Below are 25,003 nucleotides of genomic sequence, written 5' to 3'. Positions count from 1 at the left end.
ATAAACTCGGCAAAAAAAAGAAACGTCCTCTCACTGTCAGCTGCGTTTATTTTCAGCAAACTTAACATGTGTAAATATTTGTATGAACATAACAAGATTCAACAACTGAGACATAAACTGAACAAGTTCCACAGACATGTGACGAACAGAAATGGAATAATGTGTCCCTGAACAAAGGGGGGTCAAAATCAAAAGTAACAGTCAGTATCTGGTGTGGCCACCAGCTGCATTAAGTACTGCAGTGCATCTCCTCCTCATGGACTGCACCAGATTTGCCAGTTCTTGCTGTGAGATGTTACCCCACTTTTCCACCAAGGCAAGTTCCCGGACATTTCTGGGGGGAATGGCCCTAGCCCTCACCCTCCGATCCAACATGTCCCAGACGTGCTCAATGGGATTGAGATCCGGGCTCTTCGCTGGACATGGCAGAACACTGACATTCCTGTCTTGCAGGAAATCACGCACAGAACGAGCAGTATGGCTGGTGGCATTGTCATGCTGGAGGGTCATGTCAGGATGAGCCTGCAGGAAGGGTACCACATGACGGAGGAGGATGTCTTCCCTGTAACGCACAGTGTTGAGATTGCCTGCAATCCTCGTAGAAGTCATCTCCATCGTCCTCACAGGGAACACAGTCGTAGATGTCATCCTCCCCCACGTCATGCTCACTGGGGAACACACACACACAGTCAGCCACCTCCAAATCGATCCCGCTCCAGAGTACAGGCATCGGTGTAACGCTCATTCCTTCGATGATAAACGCGATTCCGACCATCACCCCTGGTGAGACAAAACAGCGACTCGTCAGTGAATAGCACTTTTTGCCAGTCCTGTCTGGTCCAGCGACGGTGAGTTTGTGCCCATAGGTGACGATGTTGCCGGTGATGTCTGGTGAGGACCTGCCTTACAACAGGCCTAGAAGCCCTCAGTCCAGCCTCTCTCAGCCTATTGCAGACAGTCTGAGCACTGATGGAGGGATTGTGCGTTCCTGGTGTAACTCGGGCAGTTGTTGTTGCCATCCTGTACCTGTCCCGCAGGTCTGATTTTCGGATGTACCAATTGTGTGCAGATGTTGTTACACGTGGTCTGCCACTGCGAGGACGATCAGCTGTCCGTCCTGTCTCCCTGTAGCGCTGTCTTAGGCGTCTCACAGTATGGACATTGCAATTTATTGCCCCGGCCACATCTGCAGTCTCCATGCCTCCTTGCAGCATGCTCAAGGCATGTTCTCGCAGATGAGCAGGGACCCTGGGCATCTTTCTTTTGGTGTTTTTCAGAGTCAGTAGAAAGGCATCTTTAGTGTCCTAAGTTTTCATAACTGTGACCTTAATTGCCTACCGTCTGTAAGCTGTTAGTGTCTTAACGACCGTTCCACAGGTGCATGTATATTAATTGTTTATGGTTCATCGAACAAGCATGGGAAGCAGTGTTTAAACCCTTTACAATGAAGATCTGTGAAGTTATTTTCATTTTTACGAATTATCATTGAATGACAGGGTCCTGAAAAAGGGACGTTTCTTTTTTTGCTGAGTTTACATTTTTGTTACATCTTCATCAAAAGAGTCCTAAGAAAACATTTTGTATGATCTCTTATAAATAACTTTAGGGCCTGCCTTTGGTACTTTGGCTTTCCTTGTTTTTGGCACAATTTTATGGTCCCTACAGTGTGAACTGACATTGCCGTGGAGCAAAGCTTTGCAGCATTAGTGACGATATGATCAATACAAGTGGATGTGACAGATCCAACACTATTTGCATACACTGTAGTTGGTTGAGTGACAACCTGGGTCATGCACCAGGCATTCGTCACAGTAAGAAGCTTCTTCTTGAGAGGACAACTAGGTGATAACCAGTCAACGTTCAGGACACCAAGAAAATACATTTATCTGTTAGCATCAGAGACCTTGTCTAACATCACACACGTATTCTCCAGATACTGACAGTTTGCACTATAGCAGCCCCCTAAAAGAAGAGGCTTCAGATGAGGCAAGTGAACCTGCAACCACAGCACTTCTACTTAATTTGTCATGAGATCCTCCCTGAGCGTTACAGGAATATGGCTCTGAATATATAGAGGAACACATCCTCCACAGACATTTCTGTCTTTTCTATAGATGTTATATGCATGTATTCCTACTATATCATCAAAGGTCCTGTCTAAGTGAGTCTCAGAAATGGATTAGTAAATTAGCAAATTACTAATCTCATGAACTCTGATTCTGAGGCTCCATATATTGACATGAACTAATTTGAACCCTTTCCTGGGTGGCTTATCTAAAACTGAAATCATATTGATAATAGATTGTATTTCTAATAATTATATTTCTTATAATAACAAAGATTTTGGGGGATTTTTTTATCAGATTATGTTCAGTACATGCCTTATCTGGTTTAGCTCAGCTGCAGCAGGATGCTCTATTTTTCATGCCACTTCTGGATAGTTGTCTTGCTGGAAAGTTGGTCTCAATGGTACAGGGGTGTCGGCATGGGGGGTAATGGCGTGGGGGGATGCTGTCATGTCAGTATGGGGGTAATGGCGTGGGGGGATGCTGTCAGGTCAGCATGGGGGTAATGGCGTGGGGGGATGCTGTCATGTCAGCATGGGGGTAATGGCGTGGGGGGATGCTGTCATGTCAGCATGGGGGTAATGGCGTGGGGGGATGCTGTCATGTCAGCATGGGGGTAATGGCGTGGGGGGATGCTGTCATGTCGGCATGGGGGTAATGGCGTGGGGGGATGCTGTCATGTCAGCATGGGAGGTAATGGCGTGGGGGGATGCTGTCATGTCAGCATGGGGGTATTGGCGTGGGGGGATGCTGTCATGTCGGCATGGGGGTAATGGCGTGGGGGGATGCTGTCATGTCGGCATGGGGGTAATGGCGTGGGGGGATGCTGTCATGTCGGCATGGGGGTAATGGCGTGGGGGGATGCTGTCATGTCGGCATGGGGGTAATGGCGTGGGGGGATGCTGTCATGTCGGCATGGGGGTAATGGCGCGGGGGGATGCTGTCATGTCGGCATGGGGGTAATGGCGTGGGGGGATGCTGTCCTGTCAGCATGGGAGGTAATGGGGTGGGGGGATGCTGTCATGTCAGCATGGGGGTATTGGCGTGGGGGGATGCTGTCATGTCGGCATGGGGGTAATGGCGTGGGGGGATGCTGTCATGTCGGCATGGGGGTAATGGCGTGGGGGGATGCTGTCATGTCGGCATGGGGGTAATGGCGTGGGGGGATGCTGTCATGTCGGCATGGGGGTAATGGCGTGGGGGGATGCTGTCATGTCGGCATGGGGGTAATGGCGCGGGGGGATGCTGTCATGTCGGCATGGGGGTAATGGCGTGGGGGGATGCTGTCCTGTCAGCATGGGAGGTAATGGGGTGGGGGGTGCTGTCCTGTCAGCATGTGAGGTAATGGGTGTGGGGTGCTGACCTGTCAGCATGGGAGGTAATGGGATGGGGGGGGGGGGGGGGGTGCTCTCTTGGTGGAGTACTGGTCTCTCTTGGTAGAGTACTGGTGTCACGGTCGTCTTGAGGTGAATGAATGGACCAAGGCGCAGCGTGATATGAATACATCTTCTTTTATTTTATGACGAAGATGAACACGAAACGAAACACTTATACAAACTATACAAAACAACCGTGAAGCTACAAACGAAAGTGCACACACAAGCTACTTACGTTCAACATAGACAATTCCCCACAAACAGCTAAAGCCTATGGTTGCCTTAAATATGGCTCCCAATCAGAGACAACAATAACCAGCTGTCTCTAATTGAGACCCAATTCAGGCAACCATAGACTTTCCTAGATACCTACACTCAACCATAGACACAGCTAGACTTCTATACTAAACATAAACCCAACTACTCTAATAAACCCCCTAAACCTTACAACCACCCTAGACACTACAAAAAACACATACATTCCCCATGTCACACCCTGACCTAACTAAAATAATTAAGAAAACAAAGAATACTAAGGCCAGGGCGTGACAACTGGGCTCTCTTGGTGGAGTACTGGGCTCTCTTGGTGGAGTACTGGACTCTCTTGGTGGAGTACTGGTCTCTCTTGGTGGAGTACTGGACTCTCTTGGTGGAGTACTGGTCTCTCTTGGTGGAGTACTGGTCTCTCTTGGTGGAGTACTGGTTTCTCTTGGTGGAGTACTGGTCTCTCTTGGTAGAGTACTGGTCTCTCTTGGTGGAGTTCTGGTCTCTCTTGGTGGAGTACTGGTCTCTCTTGGTGGAGTACTGGTCTCTCTTGGTGGAGTACTGGTCTCTCTTGGTGGAGTACTGGTCTCTCTTGGTGGAGTACTGGACTCTCTTGGTGGAGTACTGGACTCTCTAGATGGAGTACTGGTTTCTCTTGGTGTACTGGTTTATCTTGGTGGAGTACTGGTCTCTCTTGGTGGAGTACTGGTTTATCTTGGTGGAGTACTGGGCTCTCTTGGTGAAGTACTAGTCTCTCTGGGTGAGGTGATGGTCTCTCTGGGTGAGGTGATGGTCTCTCCGGGTGGATTACTGGCTTCTCCGGGTGGATTGCTGGCTTCTCAAGTTCTCAAGGGTGGAGCCTGGACTCTCCGGGCGGAGTTCTGGGTTCTCTGGCTGGAGTGCTGGGCTCTCGGGGTGGAGTGCTGGGCTCTCGGAGTGGAGTGCTGGGCTCTCGGGGTGGAGTGCTGGGCTCTCTGGGTGGAGTGCTGGGCTCTCGGGGTGGAGTGCTGGGCTCTCGGGGTGGAGTGCTGGGCTCTCGGGGTGGAGTGCTGGGCTCTCTGGGTGGAGTGCTGGGCTCTCTGGGTGGAGTGCTGGGCTCTCGGGGTGGAGTGCTGGGCTCTCGGGGTGGAGTGCTGGGCTCTCGGGGTGGAGTGCTGGGCTCTCGGGGTGGAGTGCTGGGCTCTCGGGGTGGAGTGCTGGGCTCTCGGGGTGGAGTGCTGGGCTCTCGGGGTGGATTGCTGGGCTCTCGGGGTGGATTGCTGGGCTCTCGGGGTGGAGTGCTGGGCTCTCTGAATGGAGTGCTGTGGTGTTCTTATTTTCTGGATACCCATAGGCTCGATGTTCCTGGTCTTTCTTCCCATATTGCCTCTATACTTTAGCACCCTTGTAAAGACTTTTACAACCTGTTTAGTTGGACGTGGTCTTGCATGTGGGGAGGGTGGATATATTTGTGGTGTGCCAAAAAGACTTTATGCCTTAGTGCTCATTTTCTTGAGAGCTCTGCATTGTTTTCTAAAATAATATTGAATGGCACATTGCAGGGCGGGAGAAGAGATGAAATTATAATTCTTGCAGGTGGGTATCTTTTGTGGCCATAATGGCTACTTCTGACATAGCTGGGGCCACACGTCCTCTAGTGTTCTTTAGGTCATTCGTTCCAGTGTGTAATAGTATTGTCTTCGCTCCTATTAAAGTGTCCTCTGAAATTATTTCGAGGGCACTCTGGGTCGTGGGGCACCATATTTTTCTTGGCTTCAAGCCAACTAGTAGTTCTCTTTCTGGTAGATGTTTGTCGTTGGAGTCAAAGAGAATGACTCCAATCCCAGGTTGTTCTTGGAGATGAGCTGAGGTGGGAGTGTTGGTTGAGCTAGCAGAGGTGCTAGGGAGGTTGTTATTTGTTGGAGAGGGATCTGAGGGAGGAAGGTTGGTGTTGGTTGTAGTGGGATCTTCTGGGGGAGACAAGTTGGTGTTGGATGGAGAGGGATCTCCTGGAGAGCTGGTTGGTGTGAGTGGGTGGAGCATGGTGTGAGGTGGGCTGGGGTTAATGACCCTGGGTAGCTGCTCCTTCAGGGCCTGTATGGTGTCTTCTGTTCTTCAGCTGCTTTTTTGCTTCTTAAAGCTCTCTTCTCATCTCCTCCTTGATCTCCTCTACTTTTCTCATTGTCACTGTCTTCATTTTGTTGGTCCCCACAAGGTCAAATGCTATTTCTAGGGGGTTTAGGATTAAGGTTAGAATTAGTGTTAGAATTAGGTTTAGGAGCTATGGTTAGTTTTGGGTTAGGGTTAGGAGCTAGGTTTAGGGTTAAGGTTAGGTTTTTGGGTAAAGGTTAATGTTAGGGTTAAGGTTAGGGTTAGGGAAAATAGGATTTTGAATGGGACTGAATTGTACGTCCCCACAAGGTTAGCTGTGCAAGACTGTGTGTGTGTGTGTGTGTGGGGGGGGCTCTCTTTCCTAGGGGTGTCCTCTATGCATTCCCTGGAACTCCCACCTACATCACTAAATGTCCACTCCCGCTTACAGCTAAGTGACAACGATTGCTCCTAGAAAAGTGGGCTCTGTGCTATGTAATAATTGTTTCTTTCTGGTAATTCTCATTCTTGTGACACGTATAGGTCATTCAGTTTGGAGGGTTTCCATATTACCATACCACCACAGTAGAGTAGAACTGTCTTTTAAACATTCCCAAAGTCTAGTTACTGTATCTTGTCAGGATTGGGAGAGTTAATATTGCTATCAACCAGTTTACTCTTCTGTTTGAAGGTATGTGCCAATTTCTCTGTTGCTCTGAAAAGGTTAATAGCAAACAGAGACATATTTTCCATTCACTGGAATTAATAGCATAGGACAAAAATGTAATCTAATTTGATGTATTGTGGGCTTGGTTAACTCTGACCTTCCCTATTTACCATCCTACTGTATGTGACTGGAATATTATCTTGTGACCTTTGCGGATGGCGTGAATAGAGAAAACAAATGAAGAAGAGTGCTACAGCCTCCATCAAATATTCACGATTGTCCTTCTCCTTGTGTGGGACCAGTTTGAAGTTTTAATTGAGGTGGTGTGGTGTCACTTTAAATGATGTGTTTCCTCTTCCTTCATTTACATTTGACTTATTTAACAGACACTCTTATCCAGAGTTACTTACAGTACTGAGTGGATACATTTTCATACTGGTCCCCCATGGGAATGGAACCCACAACCCTGGTGTTGCAAGCACCATGCTCTATCAACTGAGCAATACAGGACCATTATTAGGAGGGTGTGACTCTCGCTGCATACAGATAGGAATAGTGGGCCGGCACACTATCGCCATGTCTGAGCTACCTATCCCAGAGTGCACTCTGTTCTGAAGGCACCCATGACCCCACAGAGACACATTTGTTCAGGGGATGGGGCAATATTTAGGAAGAAATCACATTCTTGCCCAAAACCCTAGAGACAGGCTGAATGACTAGCTGAATGATGATGGTGATGTTAATGATGATGGTGATGATGGTTAGTGCAGCGATCTGCGTATGAACTGTATGGGGAGTGAGGAGGAACAAGATGAACTAGCTCCTGAGGGGGGGATCTGTGTGTAGATGAGTGTGAATGTATGTCTGTGTGTCTGTATGAGTGTGCGCACTGGCACATGCATGAGTGTGTGTACAAGAGATACGAGAGTGTGTGCTTCCCACTCTGCTCCTCTCCTCTTGACTCACTCCTGTATTTTGGGCAAATTCTCTGTCTGATTTCACAGTGCAGGGCCAGAGGAGGTCCAGCGTGTTCGCACACAATGGGCTCTGTGGCTTCTGCTCTACTGCTCTCCGCTCCACCCCGCATCCCAACTTGACATGGGCACTCTTAATCACTGGACTGGACTTTCATCAAGGGCTACATACGGACCTCTGGGTTACAGGTTTCTAGTAGAACTAACATGTTTTTAAAGCTGACAGCTGACGATTTTTAAGCGTAATCATACAGATATCTTGCTCTGGCACCACCCCCCTCTCACTCTCAGTGCAATTCCCATGCTCTTGCGAGAGTGACGTTTCAATGCTGTGATCCTGTCTTGTGGAGTCAGGTCATAGACCTAAAGTGCTGTGGAAAAGTATTTGTCCCCTTTCAAAAATTTTCAACTTTTGCATATTTTTTTATACTGAATGTGATTTTCCACCGAAACCTAATATTAGATAAAGGGAACCTGCGTGAACAAATAACACAACAATTACATACTTATTACATTTACTACAAAACAATTTTATGCAACACCCAATACCCCTGTGTGAAAAAGTAATTGCCCCCTTACACTCAACAACTGCTTGTGCCACCTTCAGCTGCAATGACGCCAACCAAATGCTTCCTGTAGTTGTTGATCAGTCTCAGTCACTGTGGAGGAATTTTGGCCCACTCTTCCATGCAGAACTGCTGTAACTCAGCAACATTTGTGGCTTTTCAAGCATGAACTGCTCGTTTCAAGTCCTGCCAATAAGACTTGATTGTGTGTTTCGGATCATTGTCTTGCTGCATGATCCAGCTGCGCTTCAGCTTACAGACGGATGGCCTGACATTCTCCTGTAGAATTAGAGCATAATGAATGGTTCCTTCTATTAAGTCAAGTTGTTCAGGTCCTGAGGCAGCAAAGCATCCCCAAACCATCACACTACCACCACCATGCTTGACTGTTGGTATGAGGTTCTTACTGTGGAATGCAGCGTTCGGTTTCTTGTGAGCTGAAGCATAGCTGGGTCATGCAGCAAGACAATGATCCAACACACACAATCCAGTTTACATGAAAATGGCTACAAAGCAACACATTTAAAGTTTTGGCATGGCTTAGTCAAAGCCCGGACCCAATCTCAATTCAGATGTTGTGGGAGGACTTGAAACGAACAGTTCATGCTTGAAAACCCACAGTTCATGCTTGAAAACCCACAAATGTCGCTGAGTTACAGCAGTTCTGCATGCAAGAAGTGGGCCACAACTCCTCCACAGCGACATGAGAGACTGATCAACAACTAAAGGAAGCATTTGTTTACAGTCATTCTCACAACTAGTTATTGAGTGTAAGGGGGCAATACATTTTTCACACAGGTCAATTGGGTGTTGCATAACTTTGTTAATTAAATAAATAAAATAAGTATAATTTGTGTTATTTGTTAACTCAGGTTCCCTTTATCTAATAGTAGGTTTTGGTTGAAGATTTGATAACATTCAGTATCAGAAATATTCCAAAATAGAGAAAATCAGAAAGCGGTCAAATACTTTTTCACAGAGCTGTACATATTAAATCACATGTTTGGACATTGACCAGGGAGCTACAGCAAGCCTGGCTGCTCTGTGTTGGCTTGGCAACACTGACCATCACCTGGTAAAGGGTCATCTCAGGCTCCTACTGATATCATCATAATGTCTAATGCCCTTGGATTATATCTACTCTTAAATGGAAGTTTCAAAATTACAGATTTTGAAATACTGTAGATCCAACGGGAGTGGTAGTCACATTTTCACATCAGTGTAGTCCGTTTTTGAGAGCTGCATCTCTGCTGAGTGAAAAGTCAACTATATGGGGAATTTCAACTCTCTCTCTCTGCAGACTGCAGGGTGTGCAGACCAAATTCAATGGAAGGTCATTCTGGTTTCCACCACCAGGCTGGCGATGCAATTACTGACAAATCTGTGTGTGCAACTGTAGAAAAGTGGATTACCCAGAGACATATGACTAGGGCCAGCACATTTGTAAGCTGATGGATAAATAAACAGATTTACTTGGGACGGAAATATCTTGCTTCCCTTTCTTCCCTGATTTAATCAGAAAGTTTTAGGGCGATGAGGCCCTTTCTTTCTCATGAAGTTAGAGAGGTTGCTGCCATGGGCTTCCATTTTATTAGCTCTGACTATATCTGACTATATCAGATCTCAGAGGCTGTCCAAACATTGAGCAAGTACGTATCTGGGAGGGCTGTTTCAAGGCAATGTTACATTACTCTTTTGAGATTCTCTGTGTAGGGAGATGCCAACTTTCTCTATGTAGAGCAAACCTGAATTCTCCTTCAAGCTCTGTAATAAGTCATCTTTTCACTACTTTTCCCAACAATACCTAACTGTCATGAACAGACAGATACAGTATTTGGTTGTTTATTAGGATCCCCGTTACCTGCTGCAAAAGCAGAAGCTACTCTTCCTGGGGTCCACACAAAACATGAAACATGACATAATACAGAACATTAATAGACAATAACAGCTCAAGGACAGAAGTACATCAATTTTAAAAAAATGTAAAAGGCACACGTAGCTTACATATCAATACATACACACAAACTATCTAGGTCAAATAGGGGAGAGGCGTAGTGCCGTGAGGTGTTGCTTTATCTGTTTTTTGTGTTTTTTTGTCGTTTTTACCCCTTTCTCGTGATATCCAATTGGTAGTTACAATCTTGTCCCATCGCTGCAACTCCCATACTGACTCGGGAGAGAGTCAAGGTCGAGAGCCATGCATCCTCCGAAACACGACCCTGCCAAGCCGTACTGCTCACTTAACCTGGAAGACAGCCGCACCAATGTGTCGGAGGAAACACCGTACAACTGGTGACTGAAGTCAGCCTGCATGCGCCCGGCCTGTCACAAGGAGTTGCTAGAGCACGATGGGACAAGGACATTGTGGCCAGCCAAAGCCTCCCCTAACCCAGACGACGCTATGCCTATTGTGCGCTGCCTCATGGGTCTCTCAGTCGCAGCCGGCTGCGACACAGCCTGGGATCAAACCCGGGTCTGTAATGACGCCTTAGACTGCTGCGCCACTCGGAAGGCCCCGCTTTATCTGTTTTTCTAAACCAGGTTTGCTGTTTATTTGAGCAATATGAGATGGAATAGAGTTCCATGCAATAATGGCTCTACATAATACAGTACGCTTTCTTGAATTTGTTCTTGATTTGGGGACTGTGAAAAGACCCCTGGTGACATGTCTAGTGGGGTAAGTGTGTGTGTCAGAGCTGTGTGTAAGTTGACTATGCAAAAAATTTATGCGATTTTCAACACAATGTTTCCAATAAAAAGAAGAAGTGATGCAGTCTCTCCTCAACTCTTAGCCAAGAGAGACTGGCATGCATAGTATTTATATCAGCCCTCTGGTTACAATGAAGAACAAAACGTGCCGCTCTGTTTTGGGCGAGCTGCAGCTTAACTAGGTCATTCCTTGCAGCACACGACCACACGACTGGACAATAATCAAGATAAGACCAAACTAGATCCTGCAGAACTTGCCTTTTTGGACTGTGGTGTGGGACAGACCTCTCTCCAGCTTTACAATGATTGAATCTATATGTTTGACTATGGACAGTTTACAATCTAAGGTAACGCCAAGTAATTTAGTCTCCTCAACTTGTTCAACAGCAACACTATTCATTACCAGATTCAGATAAGGTCTAGAACTTTGGTAACGATTTGTACCGAATACAATGCTCTTAAATTTTGAGATGTTCAGGACTAGTTTATTACTGGCCACCCATTCCAAAACAGAATGCAACTCTAAGTTAATGGTTTCATTGACTTCATTAGCTGTGGTTGCTGATGCGTATATGTTTGAATCATCAGCATACATGGACACACATGGTTTGTTTAATGCCAGCGGCAGGTCATTGGTAAAAATAAAAAAGAGTAGAGGGCTTAGAGAGCTGCCCTGCAGTACACCACACTTTACATGTTTGACATTAGAGAAGCTTCCATTATAAAAAATCAAGTCAATAGTGATGATATGAATGGGAAGCCATGCCCAGACAAGGTGACATTGCCCAGGCTTGAAGGAGGACTAGTTGGACAAAGAGCAACATACAGAGAGAGCACCACCTGCATGCCACTCCTACTGTTATCAGCAGGGGAGCTCTCCTACCAAAAAAGGACTAACCTCATACCCACCTCTACATTCTGTATTAGATTGGCTCCCTCACCCTGACATGATGTTGTACACGTGACATAAACATCCAGCCCACACAGGGACATGGTCTATGGATCTTGTGAGGGAGCAGGGGATATGTCTCAACACTACCTTTACAAAAACATTTAATATGAAAAATGTAATGCAATATTTTATTATCAATAGTTTTGGGTTTATGTTTTGCTTTCAATATCATTCTTTTTGTTTGCAATACTAAGAACCATTTTCTCCTACTTCAGAAGTTTTGCTTAATGGCACAAAATGAAGAAACCCACTCACTAGAGGATTGCACCAAATAATAACATTAAAGGTGTTTAAAGTGGCAATCTTTGGTTGAAACATTAACAAAGTATTTATTTTAAGCTCGACATGTGAAAACAGCTATTTCACATCTGAAAATGCGATTTCACTTGTGAAACTGCAAATTTGACATGTGTTTTTTGTTGTAAGGGTATTTCTTTACTCAATGTAGAATTCCCTAAATGCTCATCAATTAGGCCTAGTCAGTGATAACATGTCCCCAGATCATCTGTGATATCAACTGTAACACTCTTTGGTTCTAACTTTACAGTACATTGAGTTGTCAGCCTTGAATCTGAGGACCCACCAAGGAGTGATAGCAATATACTGTTATTGCCTTGATGTAAAGCCTTTATGACAACATCTGCTTCTCAATCTGAAGATTGTCATTCAGACAAAAATAGTCCCTTGACAACTGCACCCATTTCATGCTTTGTCAACTCCAGGAAGGACTAACTGCACAGCGAAGAGCAGAGCACTGCTGGGAGTTGACATTACAGAGCCACAGGCCGGAAGCAGTGCTAAGGTTGTGAAGATGAACCTGAGATCGTAATTAAGGAGACCCTGCCTCAGGTAAACATATGTACACATACAAACTTAATTTAAGGACCAGGCCATTTAAGGTGGGCTCACACTACCATCCACCAGCTTCATTCCCCTTGACATGAACGCATTTGACATGATACTGTTAACATGGAAATAGTGCATTCAGCAAGGTACAGAATATGACCTTTACTGAGACTTTTACTCCAACAGACAATCACAAGAGTCCCTTAACATGAACTAAACCTTCAATGTTTTGTCAGTTGCAGGCTAATGTAGTCTTATGAATCTTTCACTACAATCTCCATACCAGAACCACACGCTTGATTTGGTTTTACACTAGTATTGTCACGAACGTCGTAGTGAGGAGACCAAAGCGCAGCGTGATGTGAATACATACTTTTAATGTAAGACGAATGAACACGAAGAACACTAAACAAACTAACAAAATAACGTGACCGCTATAAACAATAAGTGCAGACATGCAACTTCACATAGACAATAACCCACAAACCAAACTGGAAAATGGCAACCTAAATAGGATCCCCAATCAGAGACAACGATAAACAGCTGCCTCTGATTGGGAACCAATCTAGGCCACCATAGACCTACATATGTCTAGACTAGACACACACACCTAGACATACAAAAAACCCTAGATAAGACAAAAACACACACACCACCCTCGTCACACCCTGACCTAACCAAAATAATAAAGAAAACAAAGAATACTAAGGTCAGGGCGTGACAAGTATAGATAAATACATAAATACACTGTACAAAAATATAAACGCAACATGTAAAGTGTTGGTCCCATGTTTCATGAGCTGAAATAAAAAAATCCCAGACATTTTCTATACGCAAAAAAGCTTATATCTCTCAAATTTTGTGCACAAATGTGTTTACATCCCTGTTAGTGAGCATTTCTCCTTAGCCAAGATAATCCATCCACCTGACAGGTGTGCCATATCAAGAAGCTGATTAAACAGCGTGATCATTACACAGGTGCACTTTGTGCTGGGGACAATAAAAGGCCACTTAAAATGTGCAGTTTTGTCACACAACACAATGCCACAGATGTCTCAAGTTTTAAAGAGAGCGTGCAATTAAGGTGCTGACTGCAGGAATGTCCACCAGAGCTGTTGGCAGAGAATTTAATATTAATTTCTCTAACATAAGCTGCCTCCAATGTAGTTTTAGAGAATTTTGTAGTACGTCCAACCAACCTCACAACCGCAGACCACAAGTGGTGCAGCGGTCTATGGCACTGCATTTCAGTGCAAGAGGCGTCACTACAGTCCCTGGTTCAAATCCAGGTTGATTCTCATCTGACCGTGATTGGGAGTCCCATACGGCGGCACACAGTTGGCACAGCGTTGTCCGGGTTTGGCCGGGGTAGGACGTCATTGTAAATAAGAACTGACTTGCCTATTTAAATAAAATAAACATTTAAAACATGCCAGTGCTTAATCTCCACATCCGGCTTCTTCACCTGCGGTATCATCGGTGGGGGCGGGGTGCTAAGGAGTATTTCTGTCTGTAATTAAGCCCTTTTTGGGGGGAAAACTCATTCTGATTGACTAGGCCTGGCTCCCCAGTGGTAGGGCCTGGCTGCCAAGTGGGTTGGCCTATGCCCTGAAAGGCCCACCCATGGCTACACCCCTGCCCAGTCATGTGCAATCGATAGATTAGGGCCTAATTAATGTATTTCATTTGACTGATTCCCTTATATGAACTGTAACTCAGTAAAATCTTTGAAAATGTTGCATGTTGCTTTAATATTTTTGTTCAATATAGTTAAACCTACTCATCCACTGGCATATCGCTCTCTCATTTCAGTCACACACTCATCTTAAATTGACCGTACATCAATATCATGGGCCAATTAACAACACTATGAGCGTGAGATTACTCCTTGCTTGAGTGTGTCCTACTGCATTACATGCAGGATCTCCTGATGAATCAATTACGTGGACTGGGGCCGTCGATGAGAATGAAAAGCATATCTGTTCCTCTAAAGGTCTGTGAAGCACTGTGGTTTGATTAATTCAATAAGATACAGCAGCACTTTGCACCTGGAGGTGAGACAAAGAGCAGGTTCACACCGGAGTAGGAAGCTGGGGCCAAGGCCCAACCTCTGTGGAATGACTAGGGGTCACCATAGGCTCCGGGCAGGTCAGAGAAGGTGTTATGACCACGTATCAGAGAGGTTGGGTTATAGGGCGTGGGGTCAAAAGATAAAGGGCAAACTAAAGGGGATGTAATCAAAGCAGAGGACCATTCCACTAAGACCTGCTGATACGCTTTGTGCTACCTACAACACAACTGTAGGTAAGGCATCACAGGACCACCACAATGATGCATTACAATCAAATGCCTCATTCTACGTGCCTTATCCCACAACCTTTTGAGATTGCTTTGTCTTTGCTCTGACTAAGGTCGTTGGATGGAAACTTTGCATTGGGTGCTAATGGAAGATCCTTTCTAAACCAAGCTATACTGTATGACATGCAGCCCAGCACCTGTGTGTTTACTATTCTCTCTATGTCTGAAAACAGAGCTGCTTTTTCCAGTAAGGCCCCAGTGTTGGGTTGGGCTGGAAGCTAAGCTGAGCCTTAATCCAGTATTATCCTGCTTGGCCCTCACTCCTCTATGCTTCTGCACGTTTTCCTTCAGTAATCTATTCAGCAGGCAGTAGTGGTGGCACTCTGTTATCCCACCCCCCTCCATTCCTCCTCGCTTTCTCTGGGTGATGAATGACACCTATCTCAGAGCAGCACCTAATTATTATCCATTAATCAGAGGAATGGGAGCTGTCGCACACCACAGCCTCCACCCTACCACCCCACCCCAGGCCAGCCTCCTTGCCTCTGCCGCTCCCTCAACCTGAGCTGGCTTTCACACCCACCCACTCATCACCCAAGCCATGCAGCCAGCCAGCCATAGAGTCACTGAGCCAACGAGGCAGGCAGGAAGCCAATGTTCTACTGGTGTCACCATGGCAACGGACAGAGTGACGGAGGGCAGGGAGTTTGTGTAAACAGGAGGACGGAGGAAGGTGGCAGTACGGACGGTTACGGCTGTGCTGCTGCTGCTACTTCCGTATGCCATTTGCGCGTGTGTGTGTGTGCGTGTGCGTGTGCGTGTGTGTGTGTGCGTGTGCGTGATGAGGGGTGCAGCAGGGGGGCTGGCTACATACTCTGCTAGCTCCTCAAGACTCCGGTACACATCATCCTCATTTAGAGCAGTGTCCTCTGAAGGAAAGGGCCTGAAACACACACAGAGGGAGAAGGAGAGACAGAATTAGCCACAGTAAGACATGGTAACAGCAGGGGATGAGTGTCTATCAGTCAAGTTGTCAATCTCACTCCATCATCATCATCTATAATACAACAGTCTCATTTATTCATGAGCTCCACTGTTCCTCCATAGACACAAATCAGCCATGAACACAGAACACACAAAGTCAAACAGTTCGTGCAAGGCTGACTGGCATACTGTAGCTTAGTATCCTACAAAGGCTATTTCTCAAATTACACAATTTCCTGTTTTTACCCCTATATGGGAAATAAGGTGTAATTTGAGATTTACTTAAACCATAAAGTATGACTCAAACCCATAAGATTGAGTCCTTTTCCAATTCCTATTTATTCTCTCTGAGTAGAGCCCTCCAGGGAATGCTAGAATTTTCAAATGGATGACTAATCAATTAGCCACATAAATAGGTGGATTTCTCAATCCTTTTCTTCTGGAATTTCATAAAAATGCTTCATCTGGAATTTTAACAGAGTGAAAAAGCATATTGGGTGAATTAAGCGATGATGAGATATCAAGAATACCAGATTGTATACAAGCTGCATTTCAGAACATGCTACATCGTTCAGTTCTGTGCATGCTGCATCTGTGTGTGCATTGAGAAAAAATGTATTCAATTCATTTGGATGATAGCTAACGAAATGTTTGAAACGCTAACATAATGCTAAATGTCCAAATGCTAACATGCCATGAACCATTTCTCTGAATATGTATAGTAAATCTATTGGGGCAGTTAGCATCACAAGTATCTATGTGCTACCATGCGTGGGTAATGTAGTCTTTGCTGTTGTGTGATAATGTGCCCTCCACACGCAACACATTTTTTATCACGTTTGTTTCAAGTTTACAAATGCCTCAACAAGTGGTATTTATCATTTCTGCCTCCGCCATGCACGGATGTTATTCTGTTTTGGATGACTAGGTCTATGATGATTGCCGGCATCGTGCCGTGTTTAAGCCGTGAAACTATTTAAGTAGTTGCGGAGCAAGCAAATACACGGCAATGGATCTATCTGTAGTGTATGGGACACTGGAGTATTGACCTTGGTTCACCATGGATAACATGACTTCAAAACATGTGAAGCCCTGTCCTACTGAGAGAGTCATACAGCTATTAATATCACACACACACACACACACACACACACACACACACACACACACACACACACGCACACACACACACACACACACACACACACACACACACACACACACACACACACACACTAAAACTAAAACTAAAACTAAGAAAAACATTTGAAAAACAAAAAATAGACAGAAACGTTTATCTTTGCCTGCAAAACCGATTTAAATAAAATAAAAAACCATCATAAATTGTTTATTTAAAAAAATATATACTTTGGGCATAAATCGAATTGTTTTCTTCTAATGGGGTTTTCGAGAATCTGAATCTTGCAGGTAAATGGTGCCAGTAGATGGCGATGTTTCAAATAGGCTTAGCTTGTACGTCACTATCACTAGCTATCAGTAGCTAACAGGGAAGAAATCCAAGGGCAAGCGTGGCGCATGAGTGTGAACCATAGGCATGAACAATGGTGGCAGTAAACCCAACACCAGCAGTGGTCGGTGGCGAAAGGCAAAGCCCCGTATGGGATTATATTGAGTGGAAAGGACAAAAGTAAATGTATTGTAGAGTCAGAAGATGGCAGCCTGTGTGGAACAGAGATAAAAGGGAAAAACCCAAACAAGTTCATCACCAAGAGCACGCCCAAATAATTACAAGAGAAAGACAAGGTGAGATCTATTATTTGATTTTTGGAATTCGGTCAGGATTCGACTCCTGGTATCATATGAACACACATAAGATGAAAATGTGTAAAATTACAGGAAATTTCCTTTAAAACTGCTAAATTGTATTTCTGCCAACAAGAAGGGTGAACAGTTTGAACAGTTTGGGGTCGCAAGGTGGGGGTTTGTTAAAATGACAATATCCATCCGGACCTTTGCCACCTAGGAAAGGTGTGAAAGGACCATCTCAAATAGTACTGGAGTACCCCTGCTATAGACCTACAACACATACAGTACATGGCTTCTAGGCTACTTTCTGTCCCTAACACTAAAACTAAAATTGAAATAAATATATATAAAAATGAAATAGAAATGTTTTTATCAAACAGAAACTAAATAAAAACTAGTGAATCAAGTCGGAAAACTAAACTGAATTTCAAATGAAATGTTAAAGCGAATCGTAATAAACACTAATAGAAAATCACAAAACTATAATAACCTTGGCACACACACACACTTGCAAACACACACACGCACCCGTACGCGCACGCACACTCATCCATGTCCATATACAATATCAATCCCCCTAAGTCACAGGCCACACAAAGGTTCTGCATCACTCATAGAAACATGGAGTGAGAAAAAGAGAAAGGGAGATTGTGAAAGAAAGTGTGTGCGTGCGTATGTGTGTGTGTGTATGGTAGGAACACCATTCCTTCCTGTACTGTATGTGCTGCTGACACCCACTCCTCACAGAGCAGGCTGCTAGCCCCTATAAAGGAAACGTACAGACCCCCATCTCACAGCTGATTACATCAACACTAATCTCGCCCACCAGCTGGCTCTCTCTGTTGATGCGGCAGCAATTGGAGCCTGGGGACGAGGTTACATCAACACAGGGGCACCAGAGGTAAAAAAAAAAATACAGACGGAGAGGAGGGGGGTAAAAGTGTGTGGGTTCAGGAGAGAGAGAGAGAGAGAGAGAGAGAGAGAGAGAGAGAGAGAGAGAGACAGAGAGAGACAGGGAGAGAGACAGAGACAGAGACAGAGACAGGGAGAGAGAGACAGAGACAGAGACAGAGAGAGAGACAGAGACAGAGACAGAGAGAGAGAGAGAGAGAGAGAGAGAGAGAGAGAGAGAGAGAGAGAGAGAGAGAGAGAGAGAGAGAGAGAGAGACAGAGAGAGACAGAGAGAGACAGAGAGAGACAGAGAGAGACACAGAGAGACAGAGAGACAGAGAGAGAGAGACAGAGAGAGATAGAGAGAGAGAGGCAGAGAGAGATAGAGAGAGAGAGACAGAGAGAGAGAGACAGAGAGATATAGACAGAGATAGAGACAGAGAGAGTGTGTGTAAGTACCTAGGGCTCAGTCTGAAGTGGGTGGGAGATAATCAGGTGGACAGTGCACTGACTGAACCCTGACAGTCACAGCTGCATCTCATATTACTGTATGTTTAACCATAGTAATTCACCTAGAGACATCCACTGTGTGTTCTGTTAATACAGTTATTTCGTTGTGGTGAAAGCAGCATTAGTACAGGCACTAAGTAAACACTGTTGGCCATTTTCAATTATCCTGGAATATGACACTTTTCAATTAAATGTTTTTATTAAATCTGTCCTCTTGTGTCACGCCTCTTATCTAACTGAATTTGTGCTTTTCAGTTAACCAGTTCATTCTGTCACTTGGACTCACATCTATGGAAACCCCGAAGGGAGTTTAACAGAATCAGTCAATTCAATTACCAGATGGCCAATCAAACCATATCTCCAGGTTTTCATCTAAAATAAACAACACCACTGGCTGCTCATTGATGCTGTCATGAATCCCCAGGCTGGTGACAACTCCAAGACCTTCCAGGTGGCACAAAATCATATCTCCTGTATCTATGTTTATCTGAATACAATGTATTCAATGCATTGTTTACGAAACAATCACTCATGACATGTTTTGTGTGGTCACTATGAGGGACTAACATGTCCCACTGACATCAGGATAAGGAACACAATGCATCACAGAGCTCGGCTGGCTGTCCTGGAAAAGGTCACCTGGCACCCCTCGCTCTCCTTCTTGCTTTCCAATCAGTTCTTTCTGTTGTGCTCTCTTTCTCCCTCCTTCTCAACCTCGCTCTCTCTCTTCCTCAACCGCTCTCTCTCTCAACTGATGTCCCTCTCTTTCTCAACCTCTCTCTCTTTCTCAACCTCTCTCTCTTTCTCAACCTCTCTCTCTTTCTCAACATCGCTCTCTCTCTCCCTCCCTCTCCCTGTTTCAGTGTTCAGATATAATCAGGCAGTAGAGGTTATGACTGTTTATTTCCAGACTACCAATGGACGCCTCTGAACTGGAAATAACTATGCAGTTGTTAGGTGCGACTGCAGTCGCAGTAGGCAGGGCAGTAACTTCTAGCAGTAACCAATGCAGAGATCAATAGTCCAGTGTAGTTGAGGCAGTACGTTCTATCGGGCCCCATCTTGTGCTAGTCCACCCAGCAACCCTGATAAACGTCCATCTGACTTTCCCTTCATTTAGCTTTGCATGACTCATTCATATTTACTGTGTGTAAAATATGCATGATTATGTGTGTTATGTGAGTAATCTGTGAATTAGTATGCACATTTGCAATCTACATGTATAGCATAGTTGAGGGTGTATACATGTATAATGTGTGTATTGTGTGATGTTTAATGTATATGAGTGGCTAACGTGTCTTTTGTCACACACACTGTCCTGAGTGGGCATTAGCATGCCTACTGCCCCAGCCTGGGGTGAGAGAGAGAGCATCCTGACACTTCTCCGCCTGCAGTCCTCTCCTGCTGTGTTGCAGCCTCTGTGTCTGCTGCCCTCTTTCTCACTGTGGAGCTCTGCTCTCACGCACACTACAGCACTCTGACACACTGAGGGAACACAGTCACACACACACACAGTCACACACACACACACACACACACACACACACACACACACACACACACACACACACACACACACACACACACACACACACACACACACACACACACACACACACACACACAGAATACAGGACTGTTGGCTTGTACTATCAGGGGTGAATCAGGACACTTAAGGAGAAGTGTCAGTCGGCCTACTGTAAACTAAGAGGTGGCTTTGGATTAGCTGAGGATAGTTATCACGAGGAGAAGGCGGGAGGGAGATTGATTTGACTATTTCACTATCAGGAGAGAGAACAGGGAGAGATCAAGGTCCTGCTATGAGTTTCATAATACCAGGAGAGCTCTCAGCCTATAGATGAGGAATACCAGGAGAGCTCTCAGCCTATAGATGAGGAATACCAGGAGAGCTCTCAGCCTATAGATGAGGAATACCAGGAGAGCTCTCAGCCTATAGATGAGGAATACCAGGAGAGCTCTCAGCCTATAGATGAGGAATACCAGGAGAGCTCTCAGCCTATAGATGAGGAATACCAGGAGAGCTCTCAGCCTATAGATGAGGAATAGCAGGAGAGCTCTCAGCCTATAGATGAGGAATACCAGGAGAGCTCTCAGCCTATAGATGAGGAATACCAGGAGAGCTCTCAGCCTATAGATGAGGAATACCAGGAGAGCTCTCAGCCTATAGATGAGGAATAGCAGGAGAGCTCTCAGCCTATAGATGAGGAACAGGACGTAAAGACAGAGGGCCATTATTCCTAACCTCTATTCATCACTTTTTGATGGAAAACTTTTCATGGATTTCTCATGGAGACAGGGCTTGGACACTGAGTGTTCCAGGTGCTGAGTGTTTCTGGGTTTGCAGGGTGGAGAGAGGCTTACAGTAAAGCTGGGGCTCAGGGCCGACAGTGACAGAGACACACAGGCCTGATCATAGAATCATTTTTTTATTTTTTTTTTATTTTTTTTTTATTTTACCGTTATTTTACCAGGTAAGTTGACTGAGAACACTTTCTCATTTGCAGCAACGACCTGGGGAATAGTTACAGGGGAGAGGAGGGGGATGAATGAGCCAATTGTAAACTGGGGATTATTAGGTGACCATGATGGTTTGAGGGCCAGATTGGGAATTTAGCCAGGACACCGGGGTTAACACCCCTACTCTTACGATAAGTGCCATGGGATCTTTAATGACCTCAGAGAGTCAGGACACCCGTTTAACGTCCCATCCGAAAGACGGCACCCTACACAGGGCAGTGTCCCCAATCACTGCCCTGGGGCATTGGGATATTTTTTAGACCAGAGGAAAGAGTGCCTCCTACTGGCCCTCCAACACCACTTCCAGCAGCATCTGGTCTCCCATCCAGGGACTGACCAGGACCAACCCTGCTTAGCTTCAGAAGCAAGCAAGTAGTGGTATGCAGGGTGGTATGCTGCTGGCTATCATTACATTAATCATTACGGCCAACAGGCATCAAAGAACCAATCAATGGACTTCAACAGCAAGTCAATGAACACGCCTCCGGAACAATTATCCACAGATCAAACTCACAGACAGGAATAGAGAGAGGGAGAGAGGAACAGAGAGAGGGAGAGGAACAGAGAGAGAGAGAGAAACAGAGAGAGAGAGAGAGAAACAGAGAGAGAGAGAGCGGCACACAGAGAGAGAGAGAGAAACAGAGAGAGAGAGAGCGGCACACAGAGAGAGAGAGAAACAGAGAGAGAGAGAGCGGCACACAGAGAGAGAGAGAAACAGAGAGAGAGAGAGAGAAACAGAGAGAGAGAGAGCGGCACACAGAGAGAGAGAGAGAGAGAGAAACAGAGAGAGAGAGAGCGGCACACAGAGAGAGAGAGAGAAACAGAGAGAAACAGAGAGAGAGAGAGCGGTACACAGAGAGAGAGAGAGAAACAGAGAGAGAGAGAGCGGCACACAGAGAGAGAGAGCGGTACACAGAGAGAGAGAGAGAGCGGTACACAGAGAGAGAGAGAGAGCGGTACACAGAGAGAGAGAAACAGAGAGAGAGAGCGGCACACAGAGAGAGAGAAACAGAGAGAGAGAGCGGTACACAGAGAGAGAGAGAGCGGTACACAGAGAGAGAGAAACAGAGAGAGAGAGCAGTACACAGAGAGAGAGAGAGCGGTACACAGAGAGAGAGAAACAGAGAGAGAGAGCGGTACACAGAGAGAGAGAAACAGAGAGAGAGAGCGGCACACAGAGAGAGAGAGAGCGGTACACAGAGAGAGAGAGAGCGGCACACAGAGAGAGAGAGAGCGGCACACAGAGAGAGAGAGAGCGGTACACAGAGAGAGAGAAACAGAGAGAGAGCGGCACACAGAGAGAGAGAGCGGTACACAGAGAGAGAGATAGCGGTACACAGAGAGAGAGAGAGCGGTACACAGAGAGAGAGAGAGCGGTACACAGAGAGAGAGAAACAGAGAGAGAGAGCGGCACACAGAGAGAGAGAGAGCGGTACACAGAGAGAGAGAGAGCGGCACACAGAGAGAGAGAGAGCGGTACACAGAGAGAGAGAAACAGAGAGAGAGAGCAGCACACAGAGAGAGAGAGCGGTACACAGAGAGAGAGATAGCGGTACACAGAGAGAGAGAGAGCGGTACACAGAGAGAGAGAAACAGAGAGAGAGAGCGGCACACAGAGAGAGAGAGCGGTACACAGAGAGAGAGAGAGCGGTACACAGAGAGAGAGAAACAGAGAGAGAGAGAGAGGAACAGAGAGAGAGCCAGAGGAGCAGAGAGAGAGAACAGGAGGAGTGTTTTTAACTCCTGAGAGTCTCTGGGGTGAGAGAGGGACACGTCTGTGTTTAGTGACAGGGGGCATGGGGGTGAGACTGAAGAGGACTGTCAGGTCTCTGTAAAATGACAGGGGCAGAGGGGCCTCAGTCGCCTTTATCCCAGGCAGTAGGGGAAGGACAGGAGGCATCGAGAGGCCAGCGTGTGTGGTGGGTGTTTAACGACTGATATACACTGCACTTTACTGAATGCCTGACCCCTCTGCAAGGACAGACATGTTAACATCATGTGCCTTCATGTGCCCTAGATCATGCCATGTGTTGGTCATGTGCCTCTTGGCAAGCTTCCTATGTTGGTGTGAGAGAGAATCAGTGACGTGGTGGATGATTGAAAGATTTATAATTCATGATCTGACTGCACATGGTTAATGTACTGTACATGTACAGCAGTACCAGTCTGGGATGAGCATTCCAGGTGAAGCTGGTTGAGAGAATGCCAAGAGTGTGCAAAGCTGTCATCAAGGCAAAGGGTGGCTACTTTGAAGAATCTCAAATATAAAATATATTTCGATTTGTTGAACACTTTTTTGGTTACTACATGATTCCATATGTGTTATTTCATAGTGTCTTCACTACTATTCTGCAATGAAGAAAATAGTCAAAATAAAGAAAAACCCTTGAATGAGTAGGTGCCAGGGTGTTTTGATTGGTACTGTACATGCCAGGGTGTTTTGGATTAAATTACATTTTCCCCAAAACAAAAGACACTAACTAACTGTGAGAGGATTTTCAACTCACTGTGTGGTGCTCTGGAGGGCAGTCGGTAGTTGGTAGAACATGGTGCTTGCAACGCCAGGGTTGTGGTTTCGATTCCCACGGGGGACCAGTACAAAACATCTAATAAAATGCACTCACTACTGTAAGTCGCTCTGGATAAGAGCTAATTGACAAAAACGTAAACGAACCAAACAGGCTGTGATTTGTTTTCACCACACTGGGCTGGCCAGACAGGACAGAAGTGATTTAGCCACCTCTCACCAAGCTGTGTAGTATTTATTAATGGCCAGAGCCAGTCTCTGTGTTCCCTGGTCTGGCATGGGGCCTAATGGACACGCTCCATCCACTCATTACCCATCCCGCCAGGATAAAACTGCTTTATTTGTGGAGCCAGCGAGCAGGGAGAACAGATTGAACAAATAAAGAAAAATCAGAAAGCTGTTTCGCAGCGCCCAATAAACTAGCATGAACTATTTCCTTTGATGTGACACAAAGAAATATGAGGTAGAGTTTAGATGTGATCTGAGCTATCTGATACTGGACTTACATGTGGTCATTCTTCCAGAACTGGTTATCAAAAGAGGCAGTGGTATAAATAGGAGTGGGCCTAGATCTAACCTGTTACCAGAATTAAACAACAGTGTCTGATTGAGAGATACAGTGAACATATTCAATATTCCTCTTTCTCAAATGGGCAATGGGAGGAGAGAAGACATACCTGATCCCTTTGATCTGTGCAATGCTGTGGTGGGAGATCCTGGACAGGGCTGAGATCACCTGAAACACACAGCAGAGAGAGAACACAGTCAATGACACGGTCATAGTCCAACACACAGTCTACAACACAGTCAGCAACACAGTCAACATCTCCTCACTCAGTCAGTAAGACAGGCCCGTCTGCTCCGCCTAAATCTGGTTAATAGATGTTAAACTTAATGTGTTGACGAGCGAGGAGAGCAATGTCGTGTTTCTTAGCAACATCGTCATGCGCAGCCACACACAGGATTGTGTGTGAGCATAATGCAGGCCACCATGTTAA

General features: G+C 45.6%; 1 long non-coding RNA gene across 1 annotated transcript; it reads right to left on the bottom strand.

Annotated features, from left to right (window-relative positions):
• Nucleotides 1-593: 593 nt before the first annotated feature.
• On the bottom strand, nt 594-24,732 carry LOC120026001. The gene is made up of 3 exons (XR_005473050.1): nt 24,683-24,732; nt 15,663-15,731; nt 594-668 (listed from the first exon to the last, which is right to left on the bottom strand). It is a non-coding gene; the product is annotated as an uncharacterized LOC120026001 (long non-coding RNA).
• Between the last annotated feature and the right edge of the window lie 271 nt (nt 24,733-25,003).

This window comes from Salvelinus namaycush, chromosome 31 (genome assembly GCF_016432855.1).
Source record: "Salvelinus namaycush isolate Seneca chromosome 31, SaNama_1.0, whole genome shotgun sequence".
In the NCBI taxonomy this organism is placed as follows: Eukaryota; Metazoa; Chordata; class Actinopteri; order Salmoniformes; family Salmonidae; genus Salvelinus; species Salvelinus namaycush.
This window is presented reverse-complemented; position numbering and strand designations above follow the sequence as displayed.